This window comes from Ambystoma mexicanum, chromosome 7q (assembly GCF_040938575.1).
Source record: "Ambystoma mexicanum isolate Mex_15411 chromosome 7q, UKY_AmexF1_1, whole genome shotgun sequence".
NCBI classification, from domain to species: Eukaryota; Metazoa; Chordata; class Amphibia; order Caudata; family Ambystomatidae; genus Ambystoma; species Ambystoma mexicanum.
The window spans coordinates 1,063,512,066-1,063,528,399 of NC_090941.1; the positions used below are offsets into that span (position 1 = coordinate 1,063,512,066).

The 16,334-nt window shown below is 48.4% G+C and overlaps 1 protein-coding gene across 1 annotated transcript in view; it reads left to right on the plus strand.

Moving 5' to 3' along the window:
- Positions 1 to 16,334, plus strand: part of C7QH11orf42 (chromosome 7q C11orf42 homolog) — a 236,739-nt gene that overhangs the window by 207,480 nt on the left and 12,925 nt on the right. The gene's annotated exons all lie outside the window — the stretch shown is intronic.

Genomic DNA, 16,334 nt, shown 5'->3' on the forward strand with positions numbered 1-16,334 from the left:
ATTCACTGGGGGAAGCAGGAATTAAGATTTATTTATTTTCTTTATGTGTTTATTCATAAATCAGCACACAGGTGAACATGTACATTAACATTTGCTTATAACCTCACGATACGCATGTGAATTGACATTTCCCTTATCCCACCCTTGTTATCCCCAAATGGGTCTTGTCACTCAATCTCACTGGGTCGGGCCAGGCGGAGAATGTTCGCTGGTTGAGTGGAGAGCTCTCGCGATTAAGCGTGGCTTATAAATCGGGGCCGAATAGTTCTGGTCATAGTCTAACAGCGGTGCCCAAATGGTCGTAAAACGATGGAGCAGGCCCGATTTGGCTGCCGTGACCTTTTCGGCTATTAATAAGTCCCAAATTTTAACCCACCAGAGGGTCATTAGGGGACCTTCCGCGCATCACTTGGTTATTAATGCTGCCTTCCTTCCTGTTCTCGGGTAAGAGTCTGGGATCGGGGTCCCAAAGAGGACGTGCTCGGGGGCCAGCGGTATTGTCACTTGGGTAATATCCTTATCCTTGGTTAATATCCTTTATTGCGGCAAGGCATTGGGACCAGAACTCCCTTACCTTAGGGCATGTCCACCACATGTAGAAATAGGATCCTGGGAGGCCGCAGTGGATCCAATGCCTGCTGAAAGTGGTGAAGGCAAAGGGGGTGGGGGAATACCAGCGCAGAAGCAATTTGTGGGCGCATTCCCGATTAGTGATGCAGCGGGAGGCCGTGCGCATTCTCGACCAGATGTCCATCCATGCATGGTCCTCTATAGTGTGACCTAGGTCTGCCTCCCATTTGGTCATATAGGAGGGCTTAGTGCAGAGAGGGTCCTCCTGCAGTAGTCTATAGAGGGCTGAGATCTTCCCTCAGGCAGGCAAGTCAGTTACTGTAAGCTCTAGTGGGGCGGAGGGTCGTGTTGCTGCCGCTCGGGTCTGAGGGTGGGAGCACTAGTGCCTCAATTGGGCATAGGTGAACCTATCTGTTTCCGCAAGTTGGAAGGTTGATTGTTCAAAGGTGAGAGGGGCGCCCCCTGCAAAGAGCTGCCCCAGCGATTCGAGGCCTCCTGCCACCCAGTTCCTGAAGTTTGTTGGGCAGCAGCTCGGGTAGAAAGCTGGGTTTAAGAAGATTGGGGAGAATGTACTCAGGCCCTCTGGGATACCACTATGTCTGCGGGCCCAATCCCAGGCCTTCATCGATTGTTTCGTGGAGGACAGCACATCTGGCCAACCTCGGCGCAACGAGGAGGGACTGAACGGGAGAAAGCGGAGGGGGAGAGAGAGGTGGGATGGTTCGATCTCCACCCATTTCGGGCACCTTGTAGCGATTCCCCATGCTTGAACGTGAGCCAGCTGTGCTGCCATTTGGTATTTGCAGAGGTCTGGAACCCCCAGTCCACCCAATTTCGCACTGCCCACCATGGTTTTTCGGGGGATCTGCGCTTTCTTGCCCTTCTAGATAAAGTCAATCATTTTCCTTTGAAGCTGCTGCAGGCAGGGAAGCGGGATTGAGGTGGGAAGGGAGGAGCAGGCATAAAGGAACCACAGGAGGAGGTTCATTTTGCATGCCGTAATGCGGACTAAAAAAGAGATATCTTGCGACTGCCAGCGGTTGAGATCCTTCTCCATTTCCTCAAAGGGGTGGGGAGTTCGTCTGGTAAACTTTTGTTGGATGGGCGGGGATCTGGATCCCCAAGTATGGGATGGATTTGACACTCCATTGGAATGGGCTTTGCTTCTCTAGGGCTTCCCTTTCGCCTGGCCCCAGGCCCACCCCTAGGGTTACTGATTTGAGAAAATTGATGGTGAAACCCACTACCCTCCAGAAACTATGAATTTCGGTCAGAGCCGCTCTCATGGAAGCCTTGATGTCCGTGATGGTCAGCAACACGTCGTCTGCGTAGAGAGCAATCTTATGTTGAGCAGGGCCTATGTGTGGCCCAATGATCTGAGGGTTGTGGTGGACACGTTGGGCCAGTGGTTCCATGGCCAAGGCAAAAAGTAGGGGGGACAGCGGGCATCCTTGTTTCGTTCGACACGTGAGAGGGATTGGGTAGGACAAGAGACCGTTGACTCTCAGACGGGTTTTGGCAGATTGATAATTGCCCAGGACCATTTTCTTGAAGGTCAGGGCGAAACTGAAGGCCTCGAGTGTGAGGCGTAAATAAGCCCAATCCACCTTGTCAAAGGCTTTGGTTGCATCCAGAGCCAACAGGGTGAGTAGTTGCGCTTCCTGATTGGCGACCTCTATTATGTCTAGTGCTCTGCGGATGTTGCCTTTTGTTGACCTGTGGGTTATGAACCCAGTCTGATCCAGGTCTATGATGCTTGGAAGAATATGTGCAAGGCGGTTGGCCAGAATCTTAGAGTATATGTTGGCGTCCAGGTTTAATAGAGAGATGAGTCTGTACGAACTATTGTCATTGGGATCTGTTCCGGGCTGGAGGATGAGGACTGTGATGGACTCCCAGTGGCAGCAAATGAGTTGAAAAGACAAGTTCGGGGGGCCACCAGTTGAGGGCGGAAGAGTTTGTAAAATCGGGTGGAGAACCTATCTGGGCCTGGGGCCCTGGATTTCAAACTTTTTATGGCTTCCTCGACTTCCTCGCTCATGATGGGTGCTTCGAGTCCTTCTCTCGCGGTGGGCGTCAGGAGTGGGAGAGCTGCCTCTTGGATGTAGGACTGCTGTTCGTTTAGGTTCCTCAGGACTGCCGTCATTATTTCCGATTGGTGGGCTACCGCCAGGCGTAGCTTCTCGTGCTCCGCGAATTGGACCACCCCCTGTGGGTGCTATTTTTTTTCTTCACTCTGGCCATCTTGTTTACCAGCAACTTGTTAGCTTTGTTGTTATTGACATAGTACCATTGCTTTGTTTTGGTCAGTAGGCTCAATGTGGCATCGGCATAATGCGCCTGCAGGCTCTTTCTTGCCATCTGCAGGGCCCTATAAGATTTCGGGGACCAGCCCTTCTGCTTGTGAGTGGCTTCCGCTCTGCGAACTTCAGCTTAAAGGAGGGCGCGGGTCACCTGTTTTGGTTTATGGAAGGCTGCGCCTTGGGCGATCAGTTCCTCTCTGAGCACCACCTTCATGGCATCCCAGGTGTTGGCTGGGGAGGTGTCCTTGATGCTGTTTTCCATAAAAAAAGTTTTAATTGTTCTGGCGATGGAGTCCCTCACAGCCATGTCACCCAGGATAGGGTCGTATAAGTTCCATCTGCGGCGAGGGGGGGGGCCTGTATTGTGAGCTCGCAGGATCAGTGAGACTGGGGCGTGGCCTGAGAGGATCCGGGAGCCAATGGTGACATCATCCAGGAAGGCCAGGATCTGGGGGGAGGCCAGCAGTAAATCAATTCTAGAGAACGTGTGATGCACATATGAATAGAAGGTGACGTTTTTCTCTTCCGGAAATAATACCCTCCAGGCGTCACAACATTTAGCGTTCGGAAAAGGTAGAGCAGGTCTTTTGCCAATTTCAGGTCCCTGGATGATGGAAGGTGCGATCTATCCTTGAAAGGGCCTGGCGCTCCGTTAAAGCCTCCTCCCTTCTTGGTGCCATTGGAAGCCAGGAATTGTAGAGGAAAAAGTCTGCTGTGCAGGCGGAAGAAGTCCGCCGGGATCAGGTGAGTTTCTTGCAGGAAAGCCACTGAGGCTTCATCGTCCTGCAGTCTTTGCAGGATATATTTCTTTTTCGGAGGGGAATTTAGGCCCCTCACATTTAGGGTGGTTGAACTTCAGTTTTAAATGTGGGGGCTGGCTCTCTGAGCTCCCTTGCCGAGTCAAGTCAGCCATAGTTGTGAGAGGTGAGCTACTTTGGGTTCTCCTGAGGCTGAGGTTTTTCAAATAGCCTCCAACGGGAGGTACAAGCTTTTAACATCGGCCTCCAACAGGGGGCCAGAATTGCCAACAGGGGGAACGGTTTTGAAGTATCGGTACATCCCCTAGCCACCCAGGCTGTCATCTTTCGGCCAGGGGAGGAGGACCCCGCACCCCCGTAGGATTGATGCTGCATCGTCAAGGTGGCTAATAGTTTGTGGGGTGCCATTGTGCGAGAATTGTAAGGCTGTCGGAAAGAGCCACTGGTAGCAGATCTGCTGGTCTCAGAGGAAGAGCGTGAGTGGGCGCAGCACTCTGTGCTTCTGCAGGGTCAGGGGGAGAGGTCCTGGAAAATTTGGAGAGGAGAGCCCTGGAATGATAGTTCGTCGCGTGAGCGATCTATCGCTGAGATGGCCTCTTTGGTGGTGTAAAAGTGGACTCTTGTGATTAGATCCGGAGGGGAGTCCGAGTCGGTTCCTTGACGTGGGCACATTCTGTGGGTGAGATCAAGAAGAAGTTGGGTTTCATCTGGGTTAGACAGCAACGACTGGAAGAAATTGCCCACGTACTCGGGTAGCTCCTTGTCAGGGATTGAGGAGGGCACTCCTTGGATGCGCAGGTTATTGCGGTGGGAGCGATTTTTCTAGATCTTCCTGGTTGTGCTCAAGGATCTCGGTTCTATCTATTAAGGACCGGTTTGTGCGTTGCACTTCCGCTAGCGAGTTGGAGTGTTCTTGGGCTAGGTGTTCTGATTCCCCCATTCTGTGTTCAATATCGCTGACCCTTTGTTCCGTTTGTTCTACCTTAGCAGTAAGTTCCGACATGCAGGATCTAAACTCTGCTTCGATATCGGACATAAAGGCTTGGAGGTCCTCTTTAGGTTCAAGAGATCCACTCTCTTCTGGTGCTTTTTGATGCGTGAGTTTTGGCAGGTCCGCCTTCTTACCCCTGTCTGCTGGCAGGAGCATGGTGGAAATATCCGCTGATTTTAGGAAGTTTCAGAGACTTAGCCATGGTTCCGTGGTGGGGGGCGACTCCAGCAAAAATTAAGCGAGGTTACGGTCGTCGGCTGGTGGGTGATGTTCTGGTTGATTCGTGGAGGGTCCAAAGTGCCATCTGGGGGACCACTCTGTCTTGTTTTGGTGATAGCGGGGTGTGTGGTGAGCCTGAATGCTCCAGGACTGGTGCTGGTAGGGTAAGCTTGTTAGGTCCTTTGCTATGGAGAAGAAAGGGGGACTCCCAAGCTTCTATTGGCCGTTGATGTCAGCTCGCCGTTGGCTGAGACCTCCTAGGGAATTGGCTGGCAGGGGCGCCCCAGGAAGCTGAGGGGGCTTTTGTTGCCAGCCGTGGCTGGGGAAGCTCTGGGGGTCCAAGAATCCGAGGAAGGGGTAGCTTAGGCTCTCGGGGGAGGGAGAGGCAGGTCCAGTGGTCCTAGGCAGCCCAGTTCACATCCTTCAGTGGCGATGTCCCCCGAGGGGAGTCTGGGTCACAACTGAGTGGCTCCCGGAGGGGTGCAGGGGGCTCCGGGCCAAGGGGGCGGCCCTCTTAGACGTGTGTGGGACTCTCATGGATCGCTTCACCCCCTTGGTAATTAAGGTGGGCACGTTGCCCTGGAAGGAGCAGATGGAAGCACTTTCCTGTCAGGTTACCATTGGGGGGAGCAGCTTAGGCGGGGCTGCCCTGAAGCTGCAGTGTAGGTGGGGGGGCAGCAGCGGGTACAGTCGTTCTGCGCCTGGGTAGGTGATAGGGAAGGAGGACCTCAGATGGTTCACACCTTGCGTGGGGGGGCCACAGCCTCGAATTCCGTGCCGGGGCTCTGTGACCGCCTGCTGTGAGGGTCCGAGAGTGAGGCATAATCCGGGCCCACCGCAGCACAATGGAAGCGATCCAGAGCCCCCGGCGGTTCCCAGCATGCCAAGGGTGAAGCCGCAACGACAGGGCACTGCTGCCCATAGAGGCCTCCTCCCTCGAACTCTGGGGCCGCTTCAGGTGTATGATTGGTGGGCTCCCCATCATGAGCTGCGCCACTCCGCCGTGTTCTCCTTCTCCTCCTCATGCCTCCCGGGTGAGGGGGAGCCCCCGCTGAACAAGACCGCGGGGTGCCCTTGGGTAAAGTAGGCTCCGGGGGTGATGCTGCAGGGCGGCGGCAGGCAGCGACCAGGGTCCTCAGGCTATGAGTACATCTCCGGAGGGGCAGGGGGCCCCCGGCAGAGATAGCAGGTGAGTTGGGGGCGCTGTCAGGCACCGCGGGAGAACCTTGAAGGAGTCTTGCAGGCAGGATCAGTCCTGGAGCCAAGGGCAGCTAGATGCTCCTAGAGACGGGGCCGATACAGTGCGCCCGCCATCTTGGGATTGCCTTGTGGTCACCGTCGGCAAACACCTCTGCCGTGTTTTCGGGGAAACCCTATGCGATTTGAGCCAGGATTGCAGGCCTTAGGGTTTCCAGCATTCCGCAGGCTGGATCAGACGTTTAGGAGGCTGGGGCATAGCGGGAACTGGTCATTTGCGGCAAATGCTGCGGGTCCCATGCGGAGGCCATTGAAGGAGCAGCCACATCGATGGCACTCCAGGCCACACCCCCAGCAGGAATAAAGTTTAATTAAATGGAAGGACATAGACTCAGATCTGCCGTGAATGGCAGAAATCTGCAATTGTAATGGGGCCTAGTTTAAAATGGAAGGACTCTGGCTAATGTGGCAAGATGCCCTTGTGCTAATGGAAAACCGTAACAATATCTTTTGCTGCCCATCATTCCACCACGTACTTGGTAGTCTAGTACTCTCTAGAATGTGGTCAAACTAAATCCAGTTAGAAAATGGCCTGAAAAACTGCAACAACTGACAGAAACACAAGAAATAAAAATGACCAAATCTTCATGCTAGTAGAATTTCCGCAGCTTATACTTCCCTTCACGTTTGGGGCGTCGCATCTGCATCCTAACAGTTGCATCTGACCTCCAGACATGTGCGCAGAGTTTAAATGACATAGTGCCTCATTACGAGTCTGGTGGTAGCCGTGCCAGAAAAACCAGCAGGCTGCCGCCGGACCCGAAAAACCATTCCGCCTCCGTGATTGCTGGAATCACTGGGGCATTACAACCCCGGTGACCTGCTAATTCCAGAGGTGGAATTCCGTAAATGCTTATTCCCATGGAGTCCCATGGGGACAGTGGAAACACTGGTTCCGTCTATGATGGTGCCAGTGTTTCCATTTCCGTCTGCAGGTGGGAGGTGTTACTCCTGCCAGGTCAGACCTGGCGGGAGTGACACCTCCCGCCTGCAGAACTCGGAATCAGCCGGTCCGGAAAAAGCAGTGGCGGCGGATTTACTGCCACCGTTATTTCCGGACCGGCAGACTCTAAATGAGGCCCATAGTTGCTCCTTGTGCCTTGCACACAGCACTCCTACATTGCCTTGTTCCACAGAGTCCTTTATCCTTTCACGTCTCTTCTCAGTAAGTCCGGTTATGCCACACCGCTGTGTGTGATGGCTCCTGCCTTAGTTGTCTATGGTGTTGCTACGGCAACAGCATCACGTGTGTGCCATCGCACCCTGGGCTACCTAATCCTTTCTTCAAATCCACACAAAGGCAAGGTTGAATTAGTCATTTCAACGCCAGCACCCATCAGGTAAAGAGCTCCTGAGCTCCTCTTGAAACTGCAAGTGCTCTCGTGTGCACCCCGGTAAATAGCAGACTGAGCTACAGCTTTGCCACTACCGTGGTCCCACAGCTTACTCTCTGACATATAACTTCCTCAACGCATATCTCCAAAGCCTTTATGCTTTCGGGCAGGCAAGAGAACAAACCCACACTCCCCAGCATACACTGGGGCTTTCTTTGCTCCCCGAGTCATACAGGACACCATTCCTTGCTCCATTAGTTCCTTTGACTTCTCATTTGACCTGGAGTTCCACTGCCTTCATTCCATACCCCAAGCCCTTCCAAAACGTTTGAGGTGATGGGACCTCAGGGCGGTGAGAATGAAGCAGACCTGTCACCTGTGCAAGATTAAAAATAAGTTGCAATCAAACATCTGTTCCAACATTTTACAACCATTGCCATAGAGAGGATTGCTTTTTTTGACAATTCATTTATGATGTGATTTCTTAATCATCTGTGTCCTTTTGGGGGCAGGCCATGATCCTTCACCAACGTACTATGACTCTAGCCCTGGATCGATTTTGCTTCACATACAACCTAGGCTGAATTCTTAACGATGTTTATTGATCATTTTGTATTTTATAGTAATGTTCATGTTTGAATTGTGTATTTTATCTCTGTATTAAATATTTAACATGATATACTTATTTGGTATTTTTGATAATGGAAATGATGAATGTGTATAAGGTTTCATTTGAACCAAGTTCGCTTCAATATAAATAAAATCTAATCTGGGTCCAGACCAAAGTTAAACTGCTTAACTTGAAGAACTGGGACATTTGTATCAACCTTGGAATCACCAACATTAACCTTATTCCCTCCCTTCTGATTTTGAATAATTAAACATGTCAGAAATTCCGCGGATGATTTGTTAATCTATCTGGCGGATTCGCGAGTTTCCTGTCCCATTGTGTCGCACCTATTAGAGAGATATGGCGCATTCAGCGGACTCCGCGTCAACTGGTCGAAATCTATACTATTCCCGGTGAAGCACATAGAAAATGCAATACCGGACGTATGCCCCTATCGCATTGAAAGGGAACAATTTTGATACCTCGGTATTCAAGTCACACATAAATTGACGGATTATATAGGGGAGAACTTACATCCAATAATGGCTAGGTTCAAGGATGATGTACGCCACTGGATGTCCCTGCCACTCACATTACTGGGACGCGCTGCACTTTTTAAAATGATGGCCCTTCCCCGTTTTCTTTATATAGTACAAAACGCACCACTACCCATAGCAACCAGTGAATTCCATAAGATAGACCAAACACTTAGAAGGCTGTTGTGGAAGGGGGGACACCCGCGAATGACACTAACCACGTTACAGAGATCCATATGGGTGGGCGGGATTGGACTCCCCCGGCTGCAAACCTATTATTGGGCCAGTCAAATGGCAATAGTGAATGACAAACTGCATGGGGATACCACTCTACCGCGGAAAATACGGAACACTGACGCACAGGAGAGGCCCATCATGAGCCTCCTGTATCAAAAAAAAAGATTGATCCGCAAACCCATCCATGTTGTCCCATATAACCCTAATTTGGACAGACGTACATAAATACCTGGGCTGGGATAAAAAACTAACACTAGCACTACCACTCTGGAACAACAGACATCTCCCGGAGGTGCATAAACTCCCTAAATTGCAAACATGGGCCCAACTAGGTATCACGAAAATTGGTGACGTGATGAAGGAAAATGTAATATTAACGTTTGAGGATCTAGCTGCCATCTTCGCACTCCCACCCAACGAACAATATCACTATATCCAGCTCAAACACGCGTTGCAGGCTCACTACCTGATTTTTCCCCAGTAGAACGTAATGTGTTTCCAGAGCTACTTGAACAGAAAGTTACATCGACTATGCATAGTGCTATTAACTCCTTTCCCACAAAAGAGATGTCGGGTCTGAAAGCCAAGTGGGAGAGGGAGGTAGGGGATATACTTCCAGAGGAATGGATAAATGCATTAATGTACCCCAGAGAATCGACCATCTCCTCCAGGCTGAGACTAATCCAATTGAAGATACTACATAGGGTATATTACCCAAAGATGGCGCTGTTCAAATGGGGGAAGATTGCGAATCCATACTGTTTGAGATGTAAGAGGGAGGAAGGCTCGTATTATCACATCCTGTGGGAATGTGTCAACATTCAACAATATTGGCAGCAGTGCTGTGATGAATTATCAAGGATAATGGGGAAGAGAATACCTGTAAATCCAAAACAATTACTGCTGGGGATAGAAGAAGACATTGACCTATCAAGGTATGAGAAAGCGTTCTTAGCTACCACCACTGCGATACTTAAAAGGAACATAGCACAACTTTGGGGCTGGGATAGGCCACGAACCTTTGAACAATGGATCACGGATGTAGACATCTGCATCGCCATGGAAAAGAGGATTTATACTGCCAGAGGGTGCCCTGAGAAAGCGCAGAAAATATGGCAAAAGTGGGAAGAAATGCACTAACAGTAAGCATAATATTGTACTGTAGTGCAACTCAGAGACTTGCGTATGACCTGGTGGGTGTGACATAAGAGTGCAAAATGTCGAGAAGTGATTTGGAGAACGTTGGTGGTGAGCTATGGTGGGAGGTTGTTGTCGGGCAGGGATTGGGAAGTTTTGTTTTGTTTACCCCGCTGTACGGAGCTGTATGTTTTGTGTTTTTCTAAAAAACCAATAAAAATGTTATATTAAAAAAAAACATGTCAGAAATTCAAACACGAGAAGTGGCGACCGAACCAGAGTGCACAGCTTTCCACAAGCAAGATGATCCCAAAGGCCGCCAGCAAAAAGCCTGAAGAAGAGCCTACATATTTGAGCATAAATATCCAGCTACAACTTGACCACAGAAATCCCCCTGAGAGAGAACGCCTGGAAATACACAATGTTACAATGGAGCCAGTCTGTCAGAACATGCTCTTCCCTTGGGATGTGTGCTCTTGCCAGAGGCAATCTCCTTACATTTCACACTCAGAGTATGAACCAGACCCACAGGAGCCTGGAGCGAGTGACACATTTTAATGCATCGCTGGGCCAGCAGATTGTTTGTCCATATATGGGTCTCCTGGTGCTGTAGGGTGGAAGTAAATGTATTCAGCGCAGTGAACATTGCAGACATTTCCCTCCATTGTGAGGATTGTGAGGATATCACGGATTCTTTAAGAAGGCAACAACATTCAACTTATTTCCCCTTTAAGGTTAACCTCCACCTTGCTCGCTGGCATCAATACTTTTTGTTAACTGAGAAGCATCCCCTATGAATATTCTTGATGATTTCTTTATCAAAACAAATGCGGTCAAGGATGGAAGGTTTAGAATGAATCTAAACCTCTGGCATTCACTGTGTCAGTCTAGAAAAATGGATACCTCTCATATGTGACCGCAAACGTATTTTGATGGCCGTGGGCCAACCGTCTCATGCACGATATGACAGAATATAGGTTTCCGAGTTTGCCAATGAACGGCAATTTTGATGTAACAAGAATCGCCATTTTGTTTTCTAACCATTGCTCATTGCTTTCTGTTCTTATTGCTTCACAGTACATGTTCTGCTTACACTTCTCGACTGTAAAACATTGTTGTCTGCACGTAAAAGGACAAGAACGCAGGGCCGCGAGGATAACAAGAGTTTGTTGAAACACAACATAGGCAGCACCAGGAAGAATGCCCAGCTCCCTCCTCTATGTAGTCTTGAAGCAGAGCTGCAGGGCATTTAATCATTTCGCAGCTGCCAGCCAGTCTCGTTAGATGGTAGAATATGTTAGAATAAAGCAGCTAAAGGCTTGAATTATGCTCTTCTTACGGCCCCCCTTTGCTAATCCCCGTTAGAGCGTGTCGGCTCCCAGGACAGGAATAGCACCTCATAGATAGCAAGGTCTGGAATGCAACTCTTCCCCCCGTATGTTGCTCACTTCCAGGAACAGAAGCGCTGTGTTCTGTTCAACAACTGAAAGATGCCTCCGCACTCACAAATTGCAAATTGTTACTAGAATAGATATTTGAAGGTGTCATAGTTGTCGAAAGTGTCCATCATCACACCAAGTTCAAAGAAACCCAATAAAGGGGGTGTTAAACAAGTCATAGCTGATTGTTTGATATGCATTTTGTATATATGTAACTGATGTACGTAATTCACTCTCTTGCGTCCCTCGAGGTCTAGAGATACACGTCGCGGGGGCGTGAAACCGAGTTGGCCAACTGAGACTTTTGCTTTGCAATAAACCCTAGCTTTGGGAATACAAACTCGTGTCTGGCGTATCTATCGTGTGTGGTGCCTCGCCTTGTTTCCATAGATGTAAGGGACCCCTAGGGGCCCCTTTCAACTGGGCAACCATCCATACCATCGTTCTTCGCCTGCCAAGCCATTACAAAAGGGGAAAGACCATATGCAAATCAGGTTTGGTCCCACCCCCAACAGTGGCTGTGTCCAGTTGTGGGTCCCGTGCCTGCTGGGCCTAGAGACCAAAGCTACTCCTCACTGATGAGGCCCAACAAGGCCGAACCATGTCTGAGGATGCTTGTGGTTTCATGCAGAAGGGATGTGATCAAGCAGTTTTGGCTGGACTGCCCCTTTTGGGGTGGGACCAAGCCTGATTTGCATATGGTCTTTGTCCTTTTGTAATGTCTTGCTTGCCGAGAGCAATTGCCAGAGGTTTAAGATTAATTCTAAACCTTCTAGCCATCACCTCTTTGTTTTTGCTTTGACGACTTATTTATGCCAAATACGAGAGCTCTGAATTCCTAATAAAACCCCTCAAATGTCAAACATCAAATCCTCTTATATGAGGGCCTAACCAGATTATGTAAGTTGGAATTCCAAAGATAGATGGCCATCATTAATTCCCCTGCTCACATCGTATGAACATTTGCTTCTACAATCTGCATCCTGAATGGAATGGAACAAACATTCCCTTTTGCTTACTCTCAGCCTAGAACTAGACAATGCTCCGCCTTCTCATGATGGTGCCAGGGCATCATGAATTGAATTATCCTTCAACTACAGTCGGAAGGGTTTGCTGTTTCATGATGCTCCTAAACCAGGGATTCATCAATGCCCCCAAGGATGTTGTAAAATGCACAAACTCTATCACAAAAGCAAAAGGCTGAAAGCGACTCTGCCCATAATACAGAAAAGGGTTGCAGCTGGCCTCCTTCACAGGTTTGTCCATTTCTGATCCACCGTAGTGAGAACTGCTGATGAGTTGAATCCCTATCCTCAGGCCTGCCTGGAGATGTTGCCCATCCTCTCCATGGACAAAATTGTAGAGATCTTAAAGGATATCTAAATGTTTGAAAACTATAGGAGGGTCCTTTCTAAGAAGATACAGCCAGAGGTGAAGTACAGGGGTTCCATGACACAGTTAGCTTGGCACTTTGTGCTGCTCTCATTTGCGACACTTCAACAAAGGGCCACAAAGATTCAGAACCAAAAGGTGAATTGAAAAGCAAAATATCAGACCTAATGTCTGACATCAGGTAAACCTGCTTATAAATCATATTAGGTAATGGGACAAAATCTCACCCTTCTTCCATAGCATCAAAAAGAGTACAAAATTCCTGCAACACCAACTAAGCTACATACATGTATCGTAAGTACCCGCTTTAATTAAAACAAAAAAGCATAATTTAAGCGTAGCTTTCACACTTCTGTCTAGCTGTACTGGGAAACAAATAAGACGATAAGAGAACACACTGTGTGTCACAATCTGAGCCTCTTGGAGGGTACACGCTCACAAGAAAACAAGGAATTGGTGATTTCTGTGGCATCATCCACTGATCAGAAAAGCGTCTTCCACTTCATTCAACCAGGGGAGGAATAAGGCCGGCAGAAGATGGAGCTGTCTTGCTTAGCCCGAAGGGTCTTTAATTTATTAGACTATGCAAGTAGATGGCAATCCTCGACTGTCCTGCTTTTCTCTGATGCTAAGGAGGTACAGACACCCACAGCTCATCACCAAATAATCCAATAGGGAGGCAGTCAGAAAAAGGTTTTATTCCATAAAGCTGTGAAGAAACATGTCTGGTACCTGGCATTCTATTCCCCATCCTAAAATGGATCCCCTCCCCGCAGCGTGGAACCCTCATGGTGTGTACACTTTTGAACAATGGACCTCATACAGAAAATCAGTAAGATATACTGATATATTAAGAATGGGCTTCCTAACAGTACATCCTGGGGGCATGGATTTACAAGACCATCCTAGCTGGATGAAATACTTATCGGCCGACCCATGTGACACTGACCACCTCCTCTCCGGGAGATTTCCATCACACCTAATGGTACCAAAACTGCAGGTGGAGAGTACGGCAGAGTGTGGTCTGCTGTGGTTTCCTGATCCTGCTGAGCCTTGCGATAGTGTTTCTCAGTTTCTACTGTGCAGACGGAGTGCCGGGCTTTCATCTATATAATTATAACTCCAGCGCAGAGTGTGGTGTGCTGTGGTCCTCTGGGGACCGGCAGATATCTGCTGGTTTTTGTAACCTTTTAATACCAATTTAAGGGCTACTTTGACAAAAAATATCAGGGCACCTACGAGGGACACTCAAAAGGAGGGAAACGCAATGGATCATACACCCGAGGGCGCAATTTTAGGGGGGACAGTTTGTCCCCCCAACTTTCATGGCACTCAATTTTGTCCTTATTCAATTGGCTGGGGCACCTTTTCTTCGGATGTCATGTCCCCCCCCAACATTTTCAGCAAAGTTACTCCACTGCGTACACGGGCTACCCGAACTGGAGGTAAGGATGTGCCTGCAGATAGACTATGTTGCTGAATAAATCATTTTTAAGAAACAACTGATGTTCTAGCAAGGGGTCATCCAAGAGGGATGGTAACCTCTCTGCTTGTTGTGCAACTGTGTGCAAAAATGAAATGACAGGCTCATCGCCCCTCAAATCCAGCAAGTCCCGACTTGGTCTCAATAAAAGTGGGGTGCTTAATGTAGTTAACAGAGGTGGTAGTAGCTCTGGTGACACTGGAATCCTTTATGTTGAAGCTAGAGCACCTAGTAGACCCGGCTTTGGCAAGGGAGTTTGGGAGCCTTCTGATATCGCCAGCAATGTTAGCCTGCTGGCAGACAACAGACTGTCTGGTCCTGGTCTGACTACAACTCCTACTGAATTTTCTCCTGTTACTCCGGTCACTTGAGAAACAAGCTCCTTAAAGAAGAATGAGACTATCGTGCCAGTGGTCTGGTGCCCGCTATCATTCGGCAATCCATCATTGATACAGTGCCAAAGCTGGCTGAAAGTCCAAGCACTGAAGCCATTGCAACATATAACCAGGTTTTTAACAATTGTAGGGTAAATTAGGTTAACCCGAAATATAATAATGCAGTGAGAGAATGCATTTTAGATCTTGGCAGCGCTGTCTTGACTGTACTCGCCTCAATTCCACAAAACATCTCCCTGACAAAAAAAAATGTGAACCCTTTCTGCAACAATGTTTTTTTTTTACAAGGGTATAAATGTGAAAAACAGCACTAGTTCCACCAGCGAAGGGCCTAGCACAACCAGGTGGGGCCAGTGAAAAAGCAGACTCACTACTATTGCAAACTACTATAGATCTAGAAGCAGAAATTGGAAAGGTGGTAGATGTTGTTATGACCTGCATATCCTATTTGCAAAACATCCTTAGGAAAGCCGGCATTAACCTCTAGCCGGGAAGGCATCTTTCCTGGGAAAGAGATGAACAAGGAGAGACTGCAAAAGCACTTTTGGGAAAGGGGAATTGCATACTAGCATACACCCTTCAAAATGAAATTGCGAGAATCACGTAAATTATGTAGGCTGATCCATTTTCTTTGCGAGCCTCGATCAATAGAGCTTGCCCAAATGGGAGTGAAGAACGACGTGATCCATAAATGGTTGCTGCTGAGGAGACGGGCATACTCCCAAAAGTGAACAATGTGATCAAACTAAATGGGAAAACAGTGAACCTGTGAGGTGCACCACACCTAGAACCCCAGGCTAGGTTAGTGACTGTGCCCTCAGAGATACCCCCAGCAATAATAGATGTGCCCTCAGAAATGAGTCATTATCATCAAACTCAAGAAGGAAACATAGATCGAGATGCCCTTATAGAAAAGTTGATCATCCGGTATCGGACTGTCCAAAAGGGGGCATTGACGCAGCCACAGTGTCGGCACTGAACATTACGCTGGCACCTTTCCTCAAACGCTATGAATCCCTGAACCAGAACTTGAAAGACCATTCTACTATGCTGGCTACGCTTCATACCAAGATGATCGTTATAGACCGTTTTGTTACAGCAGTGCAGGGAAATCTGGATAAAAACACAGACCAGACCCTGCATATGTTCCACATTGTGCATGAACGCAACGATCGAAAAGAACCAAGATTGTGTTCAGAAGTGGCAAAATTGGCTGAACAAACTTTGCAAAAGAAGGTGGCCAGTACTGTGAATTTAATCAACTTACAGTAAGGGGAGCAAAGGTCTCAGCAACTTCATAATATGGAGACCATGAGGGCAATAGTTCACAGGGTGCCTTCAGAGACTACAACAGAGATGCAAACAGTGCCACTCATCCATCTACTAAAGGAATTCCCCTAATGTGATGTTTCAATGAATGAAATGGATCAAACCATCCCTATTGTCTCTCCCAATAACTCTTCCATTGCCTATCCTATTTTTAGTAGAAAGAAGAAACAAAATTAAGCGTCAAAACATCTCCAACAGCAATCGAAAAAATCGAAAAACCAGGACCTAGGGAAATAATTGAAATCAAATGACTCAAGGAAATTCCTAAGAAACTTGAGGGTCCCATCAAGCCCGAAAGAATTACCAATTACCAATTACCAATGACCAAAGGAAAAACATCTAAG